Source organism: Bombina bombina, chromosome 9 (assembly GCF_027579735.1).
Source record: "Bombina bombina isolate aBomBom1 chromosome 9, aBomBom1.pri, whole genome shotgun sequence".
Classification (NCBI taxonomy): Eukaryota; Metazoa; Chordata; class Amphibia; order Anura; family Bombinatoridae; genus Bombina; species Bombina bombina.
This window is the reverse complement of record NC_069507.1, coordinates 193,391,045-193,411,521: the sequence shown is the minus strand read 5'-3', so window position 1 is coordinate 193,411,521 and position 20,477 is coordinate 193,391,045.

Genomic DNA, 20,477 nt, shown 5'->3' with positions numbered 1-20,477 from the left:
AGAAAGTTGCTTAAAATTGCATGCTCTATCTGAATCATGGAAGAAAAACATTGGTGTTCATTATCCCTTTAATAGCTTCCCAATTCATTTGGATGACTGAAGGTACTCTAGGTAGATACCTAAACTGCATTGTGACAATTGCAGATTTTAATTTAGTTGTAAAAACACAATTGACTATATTAGTATCTATCTATCTATCTATCTATCTATCTAACTATCTGTCTGTCTGTCTATTCGTCTGTCTATATAGTGGCAGCTAGGGTAAAAAGGCTTATAGTACTAGCAACAGAGTTAGAGATTTAACACACACACATACCAACAGAACACTCCACACATACCCGGCTGCACTATGACTGTGCTACCCCATTGCAGAGGTTTCCTACGGCAATGCCTGATTTGCCTTATGGAAGCACCAGTCCTGAATAGTTCAACATATTTTTTAATTATCTGAAAAGCAGAAAATCACAATAGGTTAAAATGACTAAACTCAAACTGTAGAAAAACAAAAAACAGCAACTGAAGTTGGCATCAAAATAAGCAAAGATAAAATTAGAAAACTCTGTGTTATGTTGGGTGTACATTTGTATGGAATAAAAGAAAATGCATCAGATTTTTTATTAGAACTTTACTTTTAAGAATACATTAAAAAGGTCTCCCTTTTCTCGTGCGTGTTTTATGTTTGTTCTTTTAAACATAAGGATCAGAGAAGGTCAAATGCAGGTTGTATCTTAGGATTGTTTTTCAAGATCAAGTACCCTGCTTAAAAGCCTATTTTTACAGTTTCTACAAATAAATGTGAAATACGATGAGTGTGTTCTAAGTTATATTGTTCTGAGGCCCTTTTATTAAAGGTATACAAAAGGCATTACAATTTGTAAACAATTAAAGGGACCTAAAACTCCAGACTGAAAGACACATAACTGTATTTCACTTTTGAAAAGAAGTATTTTCACAATACACATCTATGAGTAAATTCCCTTCTCGCCAAAGTTATCGCTGTTTATCAAAAAGGTTATTGCAGTTTCTTAATCAAGCATTGTGAGTAATCAGAGAGCATAAACTGCATCAGTTTTCACCATTGCTGACAAATATCACGGCTAGCTTTCTGAGAAGGTAAGGTGCTTTAATGAGGATGTACAGAGCATATGCACATATGCCAAGCGATTAGTAAAAGCTCTGCTTTTTTGCTAATACAGATGTAGTGGAAAATATGTGCATTTTAATTTGCAGTTCTATTGCACTTTAAAGGCACAATAAACTAATAATTTCTGTAATGTATTTAAAACACATTGTATATACAGTAGCTCTTCTTGACCTGTGTTAAATGACGGTTAGCCTCTACTGCAGAGTAGCTGGTGCTCCATCTGCTAAGACTCTATGTTTTGGGTGATATGATCTCTGATTGGCTGTACAACTTGTCTACATGAAGTTTAAAAAAAAAAAAGGGGCTAAGATCAAACAATGCCCGCCTCAGATGGTAAACGCACACCCAAAGAGGTGCAATAATACATGTAAGGGATTAAATGATGTATTATTCTCATTGCACAATCCCACTATATAGCTTTCTATTGTTCTCCCTTTATTGATAACAACAAGTAAACACAGACACAAAGTGGCGGCATTTGGGCCCTTCTAATATTATCCCATGTCTAGATAGTTGGGGCCGCACATGCTGGCACAGAGTGGAGCCTGGCTTCAAAGTCTGAGCTGTTTGGCTGTCTGGACCTGGGAACGACGCTCCTCCTGTCAATGGCCATTACTCACCCCTTTCTGCCTGCCATCCGATTCAATATCAACCACTAAGGTGAGGCCAAAAAAACCCCATCAAAACCATAAGGGCAAGGACCAGCCAGTCGAAAATATCATCTCTGGACTTAACAAGATGGATTGACTAACCCACCTTGAGTCAATGACAACAACTAGCATCCTTACGGGAGCTGTAACCAATTGCCAACCACCAGGGAAGGAGAAACTTCTGATCCAGAGAGAAGAAGAGGCTGAAGAGATGCTCACATCACCTTTCAACCCACGTGTAAGTTCCCACCCTCACAATTGCACACGCACTCACACACCGCTCCTAAGGTTATTAACCCTTGGGAGCATTTCAGAAAAGGGAAGCCCTACACTATACTTTATGTTGAGTTTTCAGCTATACTCAAGCAAGCATTTTTGACATTAACTGTCTCCTTATGTCACTTTTTTTTTTTGAAGCATAAATTAAATAAGAATCACATACTACTGTGAAATACTCCAATACTAACGTTCCAGGCTAAATACAGAAATTATTCACAGGAATCCTCATTTGTGGGGCTGTGGTAAGCATTGGAGTCAGCAGTTCCTTCAACACTTTCAAAAGAAAAGGAAAAGTTTCACACAGTTTAAGGGCTCTATTTATTAAGCAGCAGATGTTGCTTCGTAGCCCCATCATTTCAGGTCCGTCTGAAATGCAAATTAAAGGGACATTCTGGTCAAAATTTAAATTCACATAGATAAATTACATTTTTGAAAATAAACATATTTGCAATAGAAATGTATTGGCAAAAATGCTTCTAGTAAAAAAGATCACTGTTTTAGTGTTAATTTTTCTCTGCACGTGCATGTAAAGCATAGCTAGATATTCTCAGTGCACCAGCATTTTAATTACTGCAGCTGCTCAGAACAACAGTGGGGCTTGTATCATTAACAGATTAAGTCATTATCAGATGGCAAAAGCACCTTAGGCACTCTGAGCAAATGCTGTGTTTAAAATGCTGGTGCACGTTGCATACTTAAATAGACTTTTGAAACAGCTATAGCTTTTATTAAAAAAGCATATTTGCTAATGCATGTATACAGTATACAAGAGAAGTGAGTAGACCTCTGGGCAATATCACTTTAATATTAAATTATTTAAAAATGTTGACAAGTAGAGTATTTCATATTATAAACAATCAAAAACAAATATGTTAGAAAGATTATTTTTAAAATACAAGAACAAAGTAGAAACTTAATGCAACAAAAGTGAATACACCTGTGGTTACTGACACACAATTTAGATCACTGAAACAAAATTGAGTACACCTGCAATTTCCAATTAGCCTAATTGCATCTACATAGTTACCAGAACATTCTCATTTTTGGACCAATGGGCTGTGTCTATCTGCAAGTCTGCATCATGGCTCCACATGGAAAAGAATTGCCAGAGGAATAGAAAATTCTGATTGTGAGACTTCGCAAAAATGGAAAAGGACACAGGAAGATTGGTGACCAACTAAAAATCAGTCAAAAAACAGTTGCAGCATTAATCAGGAGGTATAGAATGATACACAGTGCCAAAAATCAGAGCCGCAGTGGCTGTCCTCCTAAAATGACGCCACAGACAGTGAGCTACTTGCACAATCTAGCTCTGAAAAACAGTAAACTGCTTCAAATTTGGATCAAGACTAGTGATTCTGATTTGGCTCAGGGAGAAATTTGAGTTTTTGTGACAGCTTAGACAGTGCTAAGGGCATTGCATAATGTCAACATCTATGGACAGCATCCAAGGAAATAACCCTTGCTTGGTCTTCAGCACAAAACTGCAAGATTAAACTTTGCTAAACAACATGAAAAGCCTGATGAATATTGGAAGCACATTCTTTGGTAAGATGGCCATGACCAAGATACAATTTTTTAGCTCAGATGGGGTGCAGCATGTTTGGTGTGAACCTGGTCAGGATTATTACAGTGAATGCATAGTCCCAACAGTGAAGCATGGATGTGGGAGTGTGATGATATGGGGCTGCATGACTACAAAAGGTGTTGGGGAGATGACATTTATAGATGGCACCATGAATGCCTGCAATATACCAAAATACTGGCTGACAAGATGACTCCCAGTCTCCAGAAGTTTGGCAGAGGATGAATATTCCAGCATGGTAACGATCCAAAGCACACTGCCAAAATCACAAAGGAGTTTCTAAAGGAGAAACAAGTGAAAACTATGACCTGGCCAAGTATGTCACCTGACTTGAATCAAATAGGGTATTTTAAAGATAAAGGAAAAGGAACACAACCCCTCCAGCAAAGAGCATCTGAAAAAATGTATCTGAAGATTGGCCGAACATCTCTCCAGAAATTTGTGCGACACTGGTATCCTTCATGCGAGGAGGATTGAGTCACTCATCAAAAATAAAGGTGGACATACAAAGTATTGAAAAAATAAAAGATTTGAATCTCAGTAATGAAAGGCACACTGACTTTTCTTGCATTGTGTTCCTGCTGTGGGGCTGATATTTTTGATATAGCAAATCTAAACTGTTAGTTTTTAATTTTACATAAGAGCAAATACCCTACTGTAAAACTTAGAAGTAATGCAGTTACTGTTAGGTGATACAATTTTGAATCAATTGACATTTAAGTTATATTGCACTGGGGTCTACTCACTTCTGAAGTTTACTGTATTACAAAAAATACTTCTAGAAAAAACTGTAATGCATCCATGTGGATTCCAATTTTGGTTGAAGTATCCCTTTAAGAAGCAGCGGTCTTACAACCAGATGCCTAATGAAACAGCATTATCGCTGAGAAACGCGTTGTATATTTTAATTATTGCTCATTTATTTTAAGGATCTTGGTCTTAAGTTTTAAACGTTTCATTGTTTTGAATAAATGATTGTTTGTTTTTTAAAACTTTTAACCTTGACCTTTTATGAGCTTGAGCTACCTAGTATTTCTACCAAAGTAGCTTGTCCTGTTCCAGTGTGACAGTGTTCCTGCTTTCCACCAGCCTTTCACCTGTTTACACATTGTATTTATTGATACACACATGCGGCGCCTCTCTTGTTACATTTGTTAGATTTTTCATCCCTTTATCGAGTGAGGAGAGTGCAGCCAGCCTTAGAAGTGTATACTGCATAATTGATCTTGGGACTACAATACCCACGGATTAACCAGTATTGAACTATTTGTTTGCAGATGAGTCATTGACAGATAGCTCATCTGCAATCCACTAATCGTTTCCCCCCCCACCCCCCGGGCCGTGACGTTTGTGCAAAGGGGCTCAACGCCCCGGGGGACACACACACACAATGATTAGTGGATTGCAAATGAGTCATCTGTCAATAAACTGAGGACTATCGCGGGCGGAGGAACGGCGCTTATCGTTCTGGCATTAAAATTTAAATATCTCAGAAGCAATTTCATGAATTAAAGTTTCACTCATTTTTAAATTATATCCTACGACTTGAGCTTGTACACTTAGGTTTACCTTCACTTTAACCTTGATTTGCCCTTGCATCATTTTTCTATTTACAGTGCACCTCCTAATGGTAGTGTGATCTTTTTGCATTGTATAAACAAATAAATAAAAGCTGTTAAAATTTAAACCAATAATAATACAAAACATAAAATGCCCTGGTATGTTACTGCTTTGTATTATTGCACGGTTGCTTGTACATAACTGTGTGTTTAACCCTTGCAAAGAGTCATCTTAAGAGCAGCAATGCGCTACTGGAAACTATCTGACCACATCTAATGAGCCAATGACAAGAGACAAAGCTATGTAACTACACCCCAGTAGTGTAGAATAAGTACATATTCTTTTTCAACCAAGGATATTTATAGAACAAAGTACATTTGAAAACAGAAGAGAATTTAAAAGTGTATTAAGATTCCATGCTCTGAGTCATGCAAGCTTACTTTTTATATTTCTGTCTCTTTAAAGGGATATGAAACCCAAATTATTTTCATTCAGAATTCAGATACAACACACAATTTTAAACAAATTTCCAATTAACTTCTAATATCAAATCTGAAACAATTGTTTAGTAGCAGCAGTCTTAACACCGCTGCTCCTTAATCTGTCCGCTAACCGATCGTGATGATTGACAGCCCCTGCTTGTGCAATGCTGATGCAATGTTAAATGTGGGCAGCGTATGCTGTCCGCTCGCAGAAAAGGTGTGGCAGACATGATTCGCAGTAGCAAATGGAGCCCATTGGGTAAGCCAATCACAAGAGGCATATGTGTGCAGCCACCAGTCAGCAGCTAGCTCCCAGTAATGCACTGATGCTCCTGAGCCTACTTAGGTATCCTATTAAAAAAGGTGCCAAATGAAAGGGACAAATCTGATATTAGAAGTAAAAATGAAAGTTGTTTAAAATCGCACACTCCATCTATATCTTAAAGATAAAAAATGTGGGTTTCCTATTATGTACTCCAAATTTCCTGATAAGGCTCATTAAGTATTAGTAGGAATTACCTGTCAACTAATCAACATTAATTAGAAAGTGGCTGCCAGCCAATTCTAGTAGAAAATACAGTGCTGATACAGCTGTATTCGTTTTAATTGGCCATGCTTTAATGGGGCAAGCAGAAACTGCAAATTCTGATTGGCTGTACCACCCACCGTATAATAGTTTGAAAATATGCTGGCGGACTGATCTACACCAGCAACTAAGGAAAGGTGTTGGATTATTAGGTAATAGTTATTTTTGCAGCTCTGCAAGATTAAATATATGTTGGCTCTGCTATGGTTACAATCCAGTGCTGTAGTTCACAGTTTATTGAACCTTTAAAGAGACAGTCAACACCAGAATTGTTGTTGAAAAACAAAGATAAACCCTTTATTACCCATTCCCCAGTTTTGCATAACCAACACTGTTATATAAATACACTTTTTACCTCTGTGATTACCTTGTATCTAAGCCTCTGCAAACTGCACCCTTATTTTAGTTCTTTTGACAGACTTGCATTTTAGCCAATCAGTGCTCACTCCAGGGTAACTTCATGTGCATGAGCTCAATATTATCTATATAAAACACATGAATTAATGCCCTCTAGTTGTCAAAATGCATTCAAATTAGAGGCAGTCTTCAATGTCTAATTAGCATATGAACCTCCTATGTTTAGCTTTCAACTAAGAATACCAAGAGAACAAAGCAAAATTGGTGATAAAAGTAAATTGGAAAGTTGTTTAAAATTACATTCCCTATTTAAATCATGAAAGTTTTGGTCCCTTTAAATTAAAATACCATCCCTATATTTTAGTTATTTTCTTGGCCAAGTGAAACAGGCAATTCTCTGAGTTGGAGTAACACTACAATTTAAAACATCAATCATAGGTAACATAAGGTGAAAAGGTTAAAATCTGCTAGTCTGGCTTGTTTAGATCACCTGGGTTCCTGCAAGTCTAAGAGATGCACAAAGTATCATAATATCCCAGTTACTTAGCTGCGCACACGGCTGATTACATCTCAGTAATTAAAAGCACATTTAAAAAAAACTGCTGCGTCAGCTCACATGCAGATCAATGCCTGACTCAGAACTCAGCTGATATCTTTTGTGCACTCTTGCCAAAAATGTCTAACTTTATGCTTTAAATGAAAAAAGTTATTCATGATTTTATATTGCATTTTATTTCTACTACACAATAACCTGAAAATAAAACCAAGGATTTCAGCAGCAAATGAGGTCAAGTATCTTTTTATACCTAACGCAAACCCTTTGTTACCAGATTGCTAAATCGCGTCTTCTTTAGTTTTACTTGCAACTAACTGGGTCAGAGACTGCAACTTGAAAGTATGGTCAAATATGTGTTGTTTTTTTTTAATCTTCCAATTATTTATTTCCTTGTAGGGTGATGTATGACAGCAGTGCTTGCAACAATGCTTGTAGAAATGTTATACAATATTGCAAAGGCTGCTTAAAGGGACACTGAACCCAAATTTTTTCTTTCGTGGTTCAGATAGAGCATGCAATTTTAAGCAACTTTCTAATTTACTCCTATTATCAAATTTTCTTCGTTCTCTTGATATCTTTATTTGAAAAAGAAGGCACATAAGCTTTTTTTTTTGGGTTCAGAACTCTGGACAGCACTTTTTTATTGGTGGATGAATATATCCACCAATCAGCAAGGACAACCCAGGTTGTTCACCAAATATGGGCCGGCATCTAAACTTACATTCTTTCATTTCAAATAAAGATACCAAGAGAATGAAGAAAATTTGATAATAGGAGTAAATTAGACAGTTGCTTAAAAGTTCATGCTCTATTTGAATCACAAAAGAAAAATTTGGGTTCAGTGTCCCTTTAAGACATGTGCAGGCTCTTCAGGTCCTATGAGCCCACCAAGACTTACTCTCCTACAAAGTATAACAAGAGACTAAAGCAAATTTGATATTAGAAGTGAATTAGAAAGATATATAAAGGGATATGAAACCCAATATTTTTTTTCATGATTTAGATAGAGCACTGGTTTTTAAACCTGTGCTCAGGCCTCCCTAACAGATCAGATTTTGAGGATATCTGAAACAGAGCACAGGTGAAATAATCAGCTGATTGGTAAACGGTTATTTTTCTTGATCTCACCTAGGGTAATCCTGAAAATCTGGCCTGTTAGAGAGGCCTGAGGACAGGTTAGTGATAGAGCATGTGATGTGTTTAAACAATTTTCTAATTTACTTCTGTTATTAATTTTTCTTTTTTGTTGAAAAGCAAGGATGTAAAGCTACCTTAACGAGATTAGCTACCTCGACGTGCGCATGCTCACAATTACGCAATTGCATTGACATTAAAATGTTTGTTTGCACAGTACATTTGCACATAGCACTGGATGTATGCTTAGGACCCGGTGTTCTATTGAAAAAAAGCTACCTCATCGAGATTAGCTACCTCGACGTGCGCATGCTCACAATTACGCAATTGCATTGACATTAAAACGTTTGTTTGCACAGTACATTTGCACATAGCGCTGTAAAATATTCTGTGCTATGTGCAAATGTACTGTGCAAACAAAGGTTTTAATGTCAATGGACCTTATGCGCAAATGAGCACTGAACAGCCCTCGGTAACATAATTAGAACCGACAGTATAAAATATGCATGTGCGCATGGAGATCACCACTTTAAGATTTAATAGGACACTCATTTTCATCTCTGTCGAGATTAGCTACCCCAACCTGTGCGCATGCGTATTATTGTGTAATTGTATTCCAAAGATTCTTTTGAATCATCTGTGGAATGCAATTATGAAATTGTAGCTAATCTCGTCAAGGTAGCTTTTGTGACCACTATTTGGCAGCAGTTTTGCAAGAATGTTATCCATTTCCAAGAGCACCAGATGACAGCACTATTTCCTGCCATGAAGTGCTCCTGATGCCTACCTAGGTATCTCTTAAAGGGACACTGAACCCAAATTTTTTCTTTTGTGATTCAGATAGAGCATGAAATTTTAAGCAACTTTCTAATTTACTCCTTTTATCAAATTTTCTTTATTCTCTTGGTATCTTTCATTGAAATGCAAGAATGTAAGTTTAGATGCCGGCCCATTTTTGGTGAACAACCTGGGTTGTCCTTGCTGATTGGTGGATAAATTCATCCACCAATAAAAAATTGCTGTCCAGATTCTGAACCAAGAAAAAAGCTTAGATGCCTTCTTTTTCAAATAAAGATAGCAAGAGAACAAAGAAAAATTAATAATAGGAGTAAATGCACTATCTGAATCATGAAAGAAAAAATTTGGGTTCAGTGTCCCTTTAAACAGAGAATATCGGGGGCGGAGCTTGGAGCCGCACTAAGATGGAGCTGTAATCTCAGAGCTCCGTAACACACTGCTCATGATCAACATTACACAGGGCAATTAAGGCTTCCAAAATCGGAGAGACACTTAATGAGGGAGAGGTGACTCCAGAACATGAAGGCTGACACCTGATCTAATCGGCTGAGAGGCACACAGGACTTGAAAATATCCGGAGCGGTGAAGTGCAAGCCGCCATCTTACCCACGTGGCGCAACTCCCGATACATAGGAGAAACTTTCAGAAGAGCAGTTCGCGCTGCAGAGGACACAAGAGACCCAGATGCACCGGACATACGGATATGATCCGACATACACGTAAGGTCTGATACGCCTTTCTGGCCACGACTATATCTACACAAAGTACTGTGGGGAAGATGTAGCAGCGGGAAAAAGTTATAAAACAGGGGTGTGTATGTTGAAACACTTCAGGCTAGCAAGGAGCTGTATGGGATATCACTAATACATAAATGGAGCATACGGGGATATCTCTATGGGACTAAAATTATAGATTTTATTCAACATATATACGGGCGGACTCCCGCCTCCCACCCCTCACTTTTCTCTCTTACGAAACAGGAAAAATGGTAATGTGGCTTCTTGTTCCTATCTCCCTTGACTACTATTCATATGTTGAAAGACAAGGACAGTAGATCTCATAAAACACAAATTGCAGCACTACAATAAACAACTGAAGGGAAGTAGGGTCGTAATAGAATATATGTGTGCGGGTGAGGGAGAGGGGAGGAAGAGGCCTCTATGAAGGTATGACAGGGCTGATTGCAAAAGGCTATACAGAACTGAAGATTATATGATCAAATAACCTGCTTTATCAGGGGGCAACAAAAAGGTAACAAGGAATTTAACTCTGTGTGCCCCATTTCTATACTATCACCATCATATGCATCAGGCTATTATGTGATACCCAAACTGCCTGTACACTCCCTGACAGAACTACCAGCAGCCATGCTGACTTGATAATATCTACAGAATTAAAGAAGCAAATGCTCAGCGGCCTAATTATATCACAGCGGCAAAGTTATATTTAAATGTCAATTTGATATATTTAGCACACATACCCTTCTCCACAAAAGCGGTTAAAATTGCAAGATACGAACTAGCGCATTCCTCAAACTTAAACAGAAAGTGCTACATCTGACCGCTTCACAACCCATAACCAACATGTCGGCTAGAAAACAAAACAAATCCTCTCAGGGGGCCAAAACAGCTACCTTATTTTTCAAACCAATGAGGGGGGGAAAAAATACTAGAAAACGCCGGCAGCATCACAGAAGAAGACGCAGAATCCGAAACGAATTCTCAGATTAATGAGGACGAAACTGCACCCGTCACGAGAGCTGACCTTAAGACCCTTGTATCTAAACAAGATATTAACAAGAATTTTGACAAGCTCTGGGACAAATTTGATTCATTTCAGAATATGGTCACCAACAGCCTAACAGAAATAAAACAAGACATCACAGAACTAGGCTCTATAGTGGCTACACTAGAGGAATCAGAAACCTCCATAACTGAAGATTTAACTACTCTTAATCACAGTCTATCTACACAACAACAAGAGATGGATGACATCCAAGATAAATTGGAAGATCTTGAAAACAGAAGCCGAAGGTGCAATCTGAGGCTGAAGGGAATCCCAGAAGCGGTATCTGCAGATGAGTTGCCCAACTATTTACACCAGCTCTTTCAAGCAATCACAGGTGATGTTGATGATGGCAAATTTCAGCTAGAAAGAGCCCACAGAGCCTTAAGGGCCAAACCAAAAGAAGACGCTCCGCCGCGAGATGTGGTTATCAAATTTTTCAGATTCCCAGAAAAAGAAACAATCCTTGCAGCCGCCAGGAAAAACCCTACATTCAAATTTCAAAGGACAGTAATCCAAATTTTTCAAGACCTCTGTGTCAAAACGCTTCAGAGAAGAAGCTGCCTGAAACCTCTCACCACTCTTCTGAGGAAACACCAAATAATATACCGATGGGGATTTCCTTTCAATCTATACATCCTCCATAAGGGCAAAACATTAAGTCTTAAAGACCCAACAGAAATCCCAGCAATCTGCAACAGTCTGCAACTGGAAACGCCAGAACTGCCACAGTTGAAAGATATGACGGAGACCCACCAACACTCTTCGGGTTCAGGACAGCCACAAAGACAAAAGTGGATAAAGGTAACAAAAAGGAAAGCCAAGACATAATGATCAACACCACATAGCTCACCACAAGGTACGCTAATTTTGTTTCGAACTTGATAAATATAATAGAGCGAGTTGTCATTTTTTGCTCGCTATCTCCCATGTTTGACTGAGAGGCCGAGAGGCAACGGTATGAATCGATGTTGCTCCTGACTCTAATTGCAAGGGACTCAAAACAGAGACTGTCTAAGAAGGGGCGGTAGACATAAGACTGATGATCTAGGTGAAAATATTTGGTCACCAATAGCTGAAAGTTATGGAAACTTAAGTTAAATCTAGACAACTGTTATCTTGCTTAGTATGATAAGTTATAAAAAATGTATTTCTTCTTTGCTCTACACATTCTAACTAGCAGTGAGGGCATAAGATACTCACATGTTGTTCATATGTGAGGGGGGGAGGGGGGAGGGGATTCTAATTTTTGTTATTCAACATCATTTGATGAAAATGTTATTGTTTACTGACAAATTTGTTTTTGTTTTTCATGCCTGCTCTCTCATACCGTTTTACCTGCTTGCACGAGATATTCAGTTAAGGAAATGTATGTACGACATGTCTGAAGTTCGATGTAGAGAACATGATGGTGGAGTCGGGGGGGGGAGCCCCATCCCAGATAATGTAAGTGATGGTGGGAGACATAAGACTGATTACACACAATGTAAGGGGCCTCAACACAGACCTTAAACGCAGGATGGCTTTGAATCAATACTCTAAACTGAAGGCTAACGTTATATACCTACAAGAAACACATTTCACAAAAGGAGTAATTCCAAAATATTGGTCAAAAAGTTACACCCAACATTATCATTCCACCACTGATACAAAAAAAGGGGGGTGTCAATCCTCTTACATCAAGGTTTCTGATTCTAAGAGGAAGGTTAAGAGACAAACAAATAATCTTATGCAACATATACGCCCCTAATGAGACTCAAATCTCCTTCTTTTCCCACATCGCTTATTTATTGACTCAATGGTCACAAACTAGGATCCTACTAGGGGGAGACTTCAATATTTCCATGTATGCATTTCAAAGCTTGGATAGGCTGAAATTAACTCAGAAACAGATGAGCACAATTCTATGATTAAAAAGATTAAGGAGACCCTTTCCTCACATAATTTAATTGATTCTTGGGACACCTTATACAGTAAAACCACAAACTTCACCTACTACTCTCATGCACATAAGACTTACTCCAAATTAGACTATGTCTATCTGAGTCAGGTGTGGATCCCAGATTTGATATCCTCTACAATACACGCATGTGCATGGTCGGACCATTCCATAGTCCAAATAAATATCAAGGAGACATTTCATATTAGTACGGCACGTGCTTGGACCTACGACCCTTACACCTTACAAAACCCAAATACATACAAGTCCATAACCCAGGCTCTATCTGAATTTTGGGAGCTGAATGAGGGATCCACTTCCAACCCAATTAATCTGTGGGCAGCACACAAACCCTTTATCCAGGGATTACTCATTAAAGAAAAAGCGATCATCACTAAGACAAACAGACAGCAAATTGACTCTCTTCAGACCCAGATTGACACGCTTACTAGACTACACCAACAGAATTTAGAGACAGAAGTCTTTCAGAAACTACAGACTAAAAGATCAGAGTTAGCAGCTATTATGAACAAAGCAGCTGTTAGAGCAGCACACAGACTAAAGGCACAATACTTCCTGTATTCTAACAAACCTGACAGATACTTAGCACATAAGCTCAGAGAGAAGACCAAATCCTTTACAATACCACAACTACAGAAATCAGATGGCACATACACCTCGAACCCTCAGGAGATAGCAGACAGTTTTGCTCAATATTATGCGCAATTATATGACGGAGAAAAAACGATACATAACGGTCACACAAAACAAATGACGTGCAAATTTTTAGACGACGCAAAACTCAAACCCATAGACAATGATGTCAGAGACAAACTGAATGTGGTGGTGTCTACCGGGGAGGTTCTTAACGCTATCAAAGAACTGAAACCTGGAAAGGCAGCAGGTCCTGATGGGTTCCCAGGAGAAAATTACCAACTTTTTAAGTCTACCTTAATCCCCCATGTAGTGACACTTTGTAATGACATCTTGCAAGGCAAGGAGATCCCAAAGGAAATTCTGCAAGCGAAGATAGTAGTTATCCCTAAGCCAGGACGAAACCCAAAGCTATGCCAAAGCTATAGACCCATATAATTAATCAACCAAGATATAAAGATATTTACAAAAATTTTAGCGAATCGGCTTAAGCTACACCTACCTGGTCTGGTTCATCCAGACCAGGTGGGATTTATTCTAGATAGAGAGGCCCCAGACAATACTAGGCGTATGATCTCCCTGGTGGACTACTTACACAAAACGCGGACGCCTTCTCTGGTCCTGTCTTTGGACGCGGAGAAGGCGTTCGACAGAATAGACTGGGACTTCATGTTTGAGGTTTTGGACAGGCTGGGATTCCGAGGCCCATTTATACAAGCTATTAGGAGCATATACTCTCACCCCACAGCACATATCAGAGCGGCAGGCTATCAATCTAGACTTATTAACATACGAAACGGTACAAGACAGGGTTGTCCCCTGTCGCCACTTCTGTTTGCGCTTTGCATAGAACCGCTAGCAGCGACAATCCGTTTATCCCCAGAGGTACATGGTGTCAGGATAGGAACTGAAGAATTTAAAATATCCCTGTTTGCTGACGATGTTCTCCTTACCCTGACTCGACCGTTGACATCTCTCACGCACTTATACCAAATACTCCAAGATTACTCTGATATCTCAGGATACAAAATTAACCTAGATAAAAGTGAAGCACTATCTATCGCACTACCAAACCACACCAAAAAGTTAATTGACACTAATTTCGCATTCAAATGGGTGAAAGAGGCCCTGAAATACCTAGGGATTAAAATTTCAAGTGATATTACAGAACTCTATGCTCCACTATACAAGACAATCAGACAGGAGATAAAATCTTGGAAGGCAGGTGGTTTCTCGTGGTATGGCCGCTTATCGGCCATTAAAATGAATACTCTCCCAAGACTTCTATATATGTTTAGGGCCTTACCAATCAAAATCCCCTTAGTGGACCTAAATAGACTACAGACTGACTTGATAGGCTTTATCAGGGGCAACAAAAACGCTAGGATACCTTCCCAGACATTACTACGACATAGTCGACTGGGAGGAGTTGGGGTCCCAAATTTAATAAACTACTACCAAGCAGCGAGACTAGCACAGACTACTCTACTAGGTAAGAAACCAAATGACCTCAGATGGGTGCAACTAGAGACATTGATGGCAGGTTACAAACACCCAGATGATATTCTCTGGGAACAAACTGGGCACATATCTAGAAGACCGCTAACTTCTAAAATAACGGGAGAGATGATGGCGTTGTGGAATTCACTGTCTACCTCTTTACGTTTATTACCATCAGACTCGTTGAAGAGACCAATTAGGACTCTTCTACCTCAAGACTTTCATGGGCAGATTGGAAAGTTGGAAAACAAGGGGCTTTACAGGGTGGCGGATTTCCTACATAAAGGCAAAATGGCTACATTTCAACAAATACAAGAGAAAATATTACCAGAAAAGCTACATTGGTTCTTATATTTACAAACAGCATCAGCCATAACAAAAACTATGTCACATACTCCAACCCAAAATCTGACAACACTAGAAGGATATTCCAGCTCGAACATTAGACACAAAAAACTTATTTCTCACATGTATATCTTAATACAGGGGGCTAAAAACATTTCTAAGACTCCGTTAATGGAAAAATGGGAATTAGATACGAATAAGACCCAATCCAAAGAGGAATGGGAAGAAACCTTCTACATAGCAGGAAAGGGTCTGATCAGTGCAGATTTCAAAGAAAACTGTATTAAGACCACCTTCAGGTGGTATCTTACCCCAATAATCACATCACACTATAATCAGAGGGGCAACAAAAATTGTTATAGAGGGTGCACAGAAACGGGGACATACATACATATGTGGTGGGAATGCCCCCAGATACAACAGATATGGTATAAGCTATCTACACTACTAAGTGAAGTCCTGTCAGAAAATATAAACTTGACAATGTCCCAGGCATTATTGAATGAATATATCCAACCCTTTAACAAAGCCATAAATACATTTATACGCACTTTATGCACAGCCACTAGGATATGTGTGGCCAGACACTGGAAGGTAGGGACCCCCGCATGGGGAGAAATAATGGAAAAGATCACAGCTACATATAAGATGTCCGAATCAGCCTCCTTTATACAAGGGACCCACGAACAGTTCTTGAAGATATGGAATTACTGGATTCTGCAGGGTTATTAATACACTACAGATAAAAAGTTATAGCACTCAGACATTATAGAACTTAGACATTAAATAAAAGTTACAAGGGGACATAAGACTCTGACTGTTTCTGAGAACCCCGGGTACAGTAAAGGGGGGGCTCCCTCCCTGGATCTGCAATAGGAGATCGGATGAGACAGGCAAGTTACAGTTTTGGACAGGCTGGGATTCCGAGGCCCAATTATACAAGCTATTAGGAGCATATACTCTCACCCCACAGCACATATCAGAGCGGCAGGCTATCAATCTAGACTTATTAACATACGAAACGGTACAAGACAGGGTTGTCCCCTGTCGCCACTTCTGTTTGCGCTTTGCATAGAACCGCTAGCAGCGACAATCCGTTTATCCCCAGAGGTACATGGTGTCAGGATAGGAACTGAAGAATTTAAAATATCCCTGTTTGCTGACGATGTTCTCCTTACCCTGACTCGACCGTTGACATCTCTCACGCACTTATACCAAATACTCCAAGATTACTCTGATATCTCAGGATACAAAATTAACCTAGATAAAAGTGAAGCACTATCTATCGCACTACCAAACCACACCAAAAAGTTAATTGACACTAATTTTGCATTCAAATGGGTGAAAGAGGCCCTGAAATACCTAGGGATTAAAATTTCAAGTGATATTACAGAACTCTATGCTCCACTATACAAGACAATCAGACAGGAGATAAAATCTTGGAAGGCAGGTGGTTTCTCGTGGTATGGCCGCTTATCGGCCATTAAAATGAATACTCTCCCAAGACTTCTATATATGTTTAGGGCCTTACCAATCAAAATCCCCTTAGTGGACCTAAATAGACTACAGACTGACTTGATAGGCTTTATCAGGGGCAACAAAAACGCTAGGATACCTTCCCAGACATTACTACGACATAGGCGACTGGGAGGAGTTGGGGTCCCAAATTTAATAAACTACTACCAAGCAGCGAGACTAGCACAGACTACTCTACTAGGTAAGAAACCAAATGACCTCAGATGGGTGCAACTAGAGACATTGTTGGCAGGTTACAAACACCCAGATGATATTCTCTGGGAACAAACTGGGCACATATCTAGAAGACCGCTAACTTCTAAAATAACGGGAGAGATGATGGCGTTGTGGAATTCACTGTCTACCTCTTTACGTTTATTACCATCAGACTCGTTGAAGAGACCAATTAGGACTCTTCTACCTCAAGACTTTCATGGGCAGATTGGAAAGTTGGAAAACAAGGGGCTTTACAGGGTGGCGGATTTCCTACATAAAGGCAAAATGGCTACATTTCAACAAATACAAGAGAAAATATTACCAGAAAAGCTACATTGGTTCTTATATTTACAAACAGCATCAGCCATAACAAAAACTATGTCACATACTCCAACCCAAAATCTGACAACACTAGAAGGATATTCCAGCTCGAACAATAGACACAAAAAACTTATTTCTCACATGTATATCTTAATACAGGGGGCTAAAAACATTTCTAAGACTCCGTTAATGGAAAAATGGGAATTAGATACGAATAAGACCCAATCCAAAGAGGAATGGGAAGAAACCTTCTACATAGCAGGAAAGGGTCTGATCAGTGCAGATTTCAAAGAAAACTGTATTAAGACCACCTTCAGGTGGTATCTTACCCCAATAATCACATCACACTATAATCAGAGGGGCAACAAAAATTGTTATAGAGGGTGCACAGAAACGGGGACATACATACATATGTGGTGGGAATGCCCCCAGATACAACAGATATGGTATAAGCTATCTACACTACTAAGTGAAGTCCTGTCAGAAAATATAAACTTGACAATGTCCCAGGCATTATTGAATGAATATATCCAACCCTTTAACAAAGCCATAAATACATTTATACGCACTTTATGCACAGCCACTAGGATATGTGTGGCCAGACACTGGAAGGTAGGGACCCCCGCATGGGGAGAAATAATGGAAAAGATCACAGCTACATATAAGATGTCCGAATCAGCCTCCTTTATACAAGGGACCCACGAATAGTTCTTGAAGATATGGAATTACTGGATTCTGCAGGGTTATTAATACACTACAGATAAAAAGTTATAGCACTCAGACATTATAGAACTTAGACATTAAATAAAAGTTACAAGGGGACATAAGACTCTGACTGTTTCTGAGAACCCCGGGTACAGTAAAGGGGGGGCTCCCTCCCTGGATCTGCAATAGGAGATCGGATGAGACAGGCAAGTTACAGTTTTGGACAGGCTGGGATTCCGAGGCCCATTTATACAAGCTATTAGGAGCATATACTCTCACCCCACAGCACATATCAGAGCGGCAGGCTATCAATCTAGACTTATTAACATACGAAACGGTACAAGACAGGGTTGTCCCCTGTCGCCACTTCTGTTTGCGCTTTGCATAGAACCGCTAGCAGCGACAATCCGTTTATCCCCAGAGGTACATGGTGTCAGGATAGGAACTGAAGAATTTAAAATATCCCTGTTTGCTGACGATGTTCTCCTTACCCTGACTCGACCGTTGACATCTCTCACGCACTTATACCAAATACTCCAAGATTACTCTGATATCTCAGGATACAAAATTAACCTAGATAAAAGTGAAGCACTATCTATCGCACTACCAAACCACACCAAAAAGTTAATTGACACTAATTTCGCATTCAAATGGGTGAAAGAGGCCCTGAAATACCTAGGGATTAAAATTTCAAGTGATATTACAGAACTCTATGCTCCACTATACAAGACAATCAGACAGGAGATAAAATCTTGGAAGGCAGGTGGTTTCTCGTGGTATGGCCGCTTATCGGCCATTAAAATGAATACTCTCCCAAGACTTCTATATATGTTTAGGGCCTTACCAATCAAAATCCCCTTAGTGGACCTAAATAGACTACAGACTGACTTGATAGGCTTTATCAGGGGCAACAAAAACGCTAGGATACCTTCCCAGACATTACTACGACATAGGCGACTGGGAGGAGTTGGGGTCCCAAATTTAATAAACTACTACCAAGCAGCGAGACTAGCACAGACTACTCTACTAGGTAAGAAACCAAATGACCTCAGATGAGTGCAACTAGAGACATTGATGGCAGGTTACAAACACCCAGATGATATTCTCTGGGAACAAACTGGGCACATATCTAGAAGACCGCTAACTTCTAAAATAACGGGAGAGATGATGGCGTTGTGGAATTCACTGTCTACCTCTTTACGTTTATTACCATCAGACTCGTTGAAGAGACCAATTAGGACTCTTCTACCTCAAGACTTTCATGGGCAGATTGGAAAGTTGGAAAACAAGGGGCTTTACAGGGTGGCGGATTTCCTACATAAAGGCAAAATGGCTACATTTCAACAAATACAAGAGAAAATATTACCAGAAAAGCTACATTGGTTCTTATATTTACAAACAGCATCAGCCATAACAAAAACTATGTCACATACTCCAACCCAAAATCTGACAACACTAGAAGGATATTCCAGCTCGAACATTAGACACAAAAAACTTATTTCTCACATGTATATCTTAATACAGGGGGCTAAAAACATTTCTAAGACTCCGTTAATGGAAAAATGGGAATTAGATACGAATAAGACCCAATCCAAAGAGGAATGGGAAGAAACCTTCTACATAGCAGGAAAGGGTCTGATCAGTGCAGATTTCAAAGAAAACTGTATTAAGACCACCTTCAGGTGGTATCTTACCCCAATAATCACATCACACTATAATCAGAGGGGCAACAAAAATTGTTATAGAGGGTGCACAGAAACGGGGACATACATACATATGTGGTGGGAATGCCCCCAGATACAACAGATATGGTATAAGCTATCTACACTACTAAGTGAAGTCCTGTCAGAAAATATAAACTTGACAATGTCCCAGGCATTATTGAATGAATATATCCAACCCTTTAACAAAGCCATAAATACATTTATACGCACTTTATGCACAGCCACTAGGATATGTGTGGCCAGACACTGGAAGGTAGGGACCCCCGCATGGGGAGAAATAATGGAAAAGATCACAGCTACATATAAGATGTCCGAATCAGCCTCCTTTATACAAGGGACCCACGAACAGTTCTTGAAGATATGGAATTACTGGATTCTGCAGGGTTATTAATACACTACAGATAAAAAGTTATAGCACTCAGACATTATAGAACTTAGACATTAAATAAAAGTTACAAGGGGACATAAGACTCTGACTGTTTCTGAGAACCCCGGGTACAGTAAAGGGGGGGCTCCCTCCCTGGATCTGCAATAGGAGATCGGATGAGACAGGCAAGTTACAGTTTTGGACAGGCTGGGATTCCGAGGCCCATTTATACAAGCTATTAGGAGCATATACTCTCACCCCACAGCACATATCAG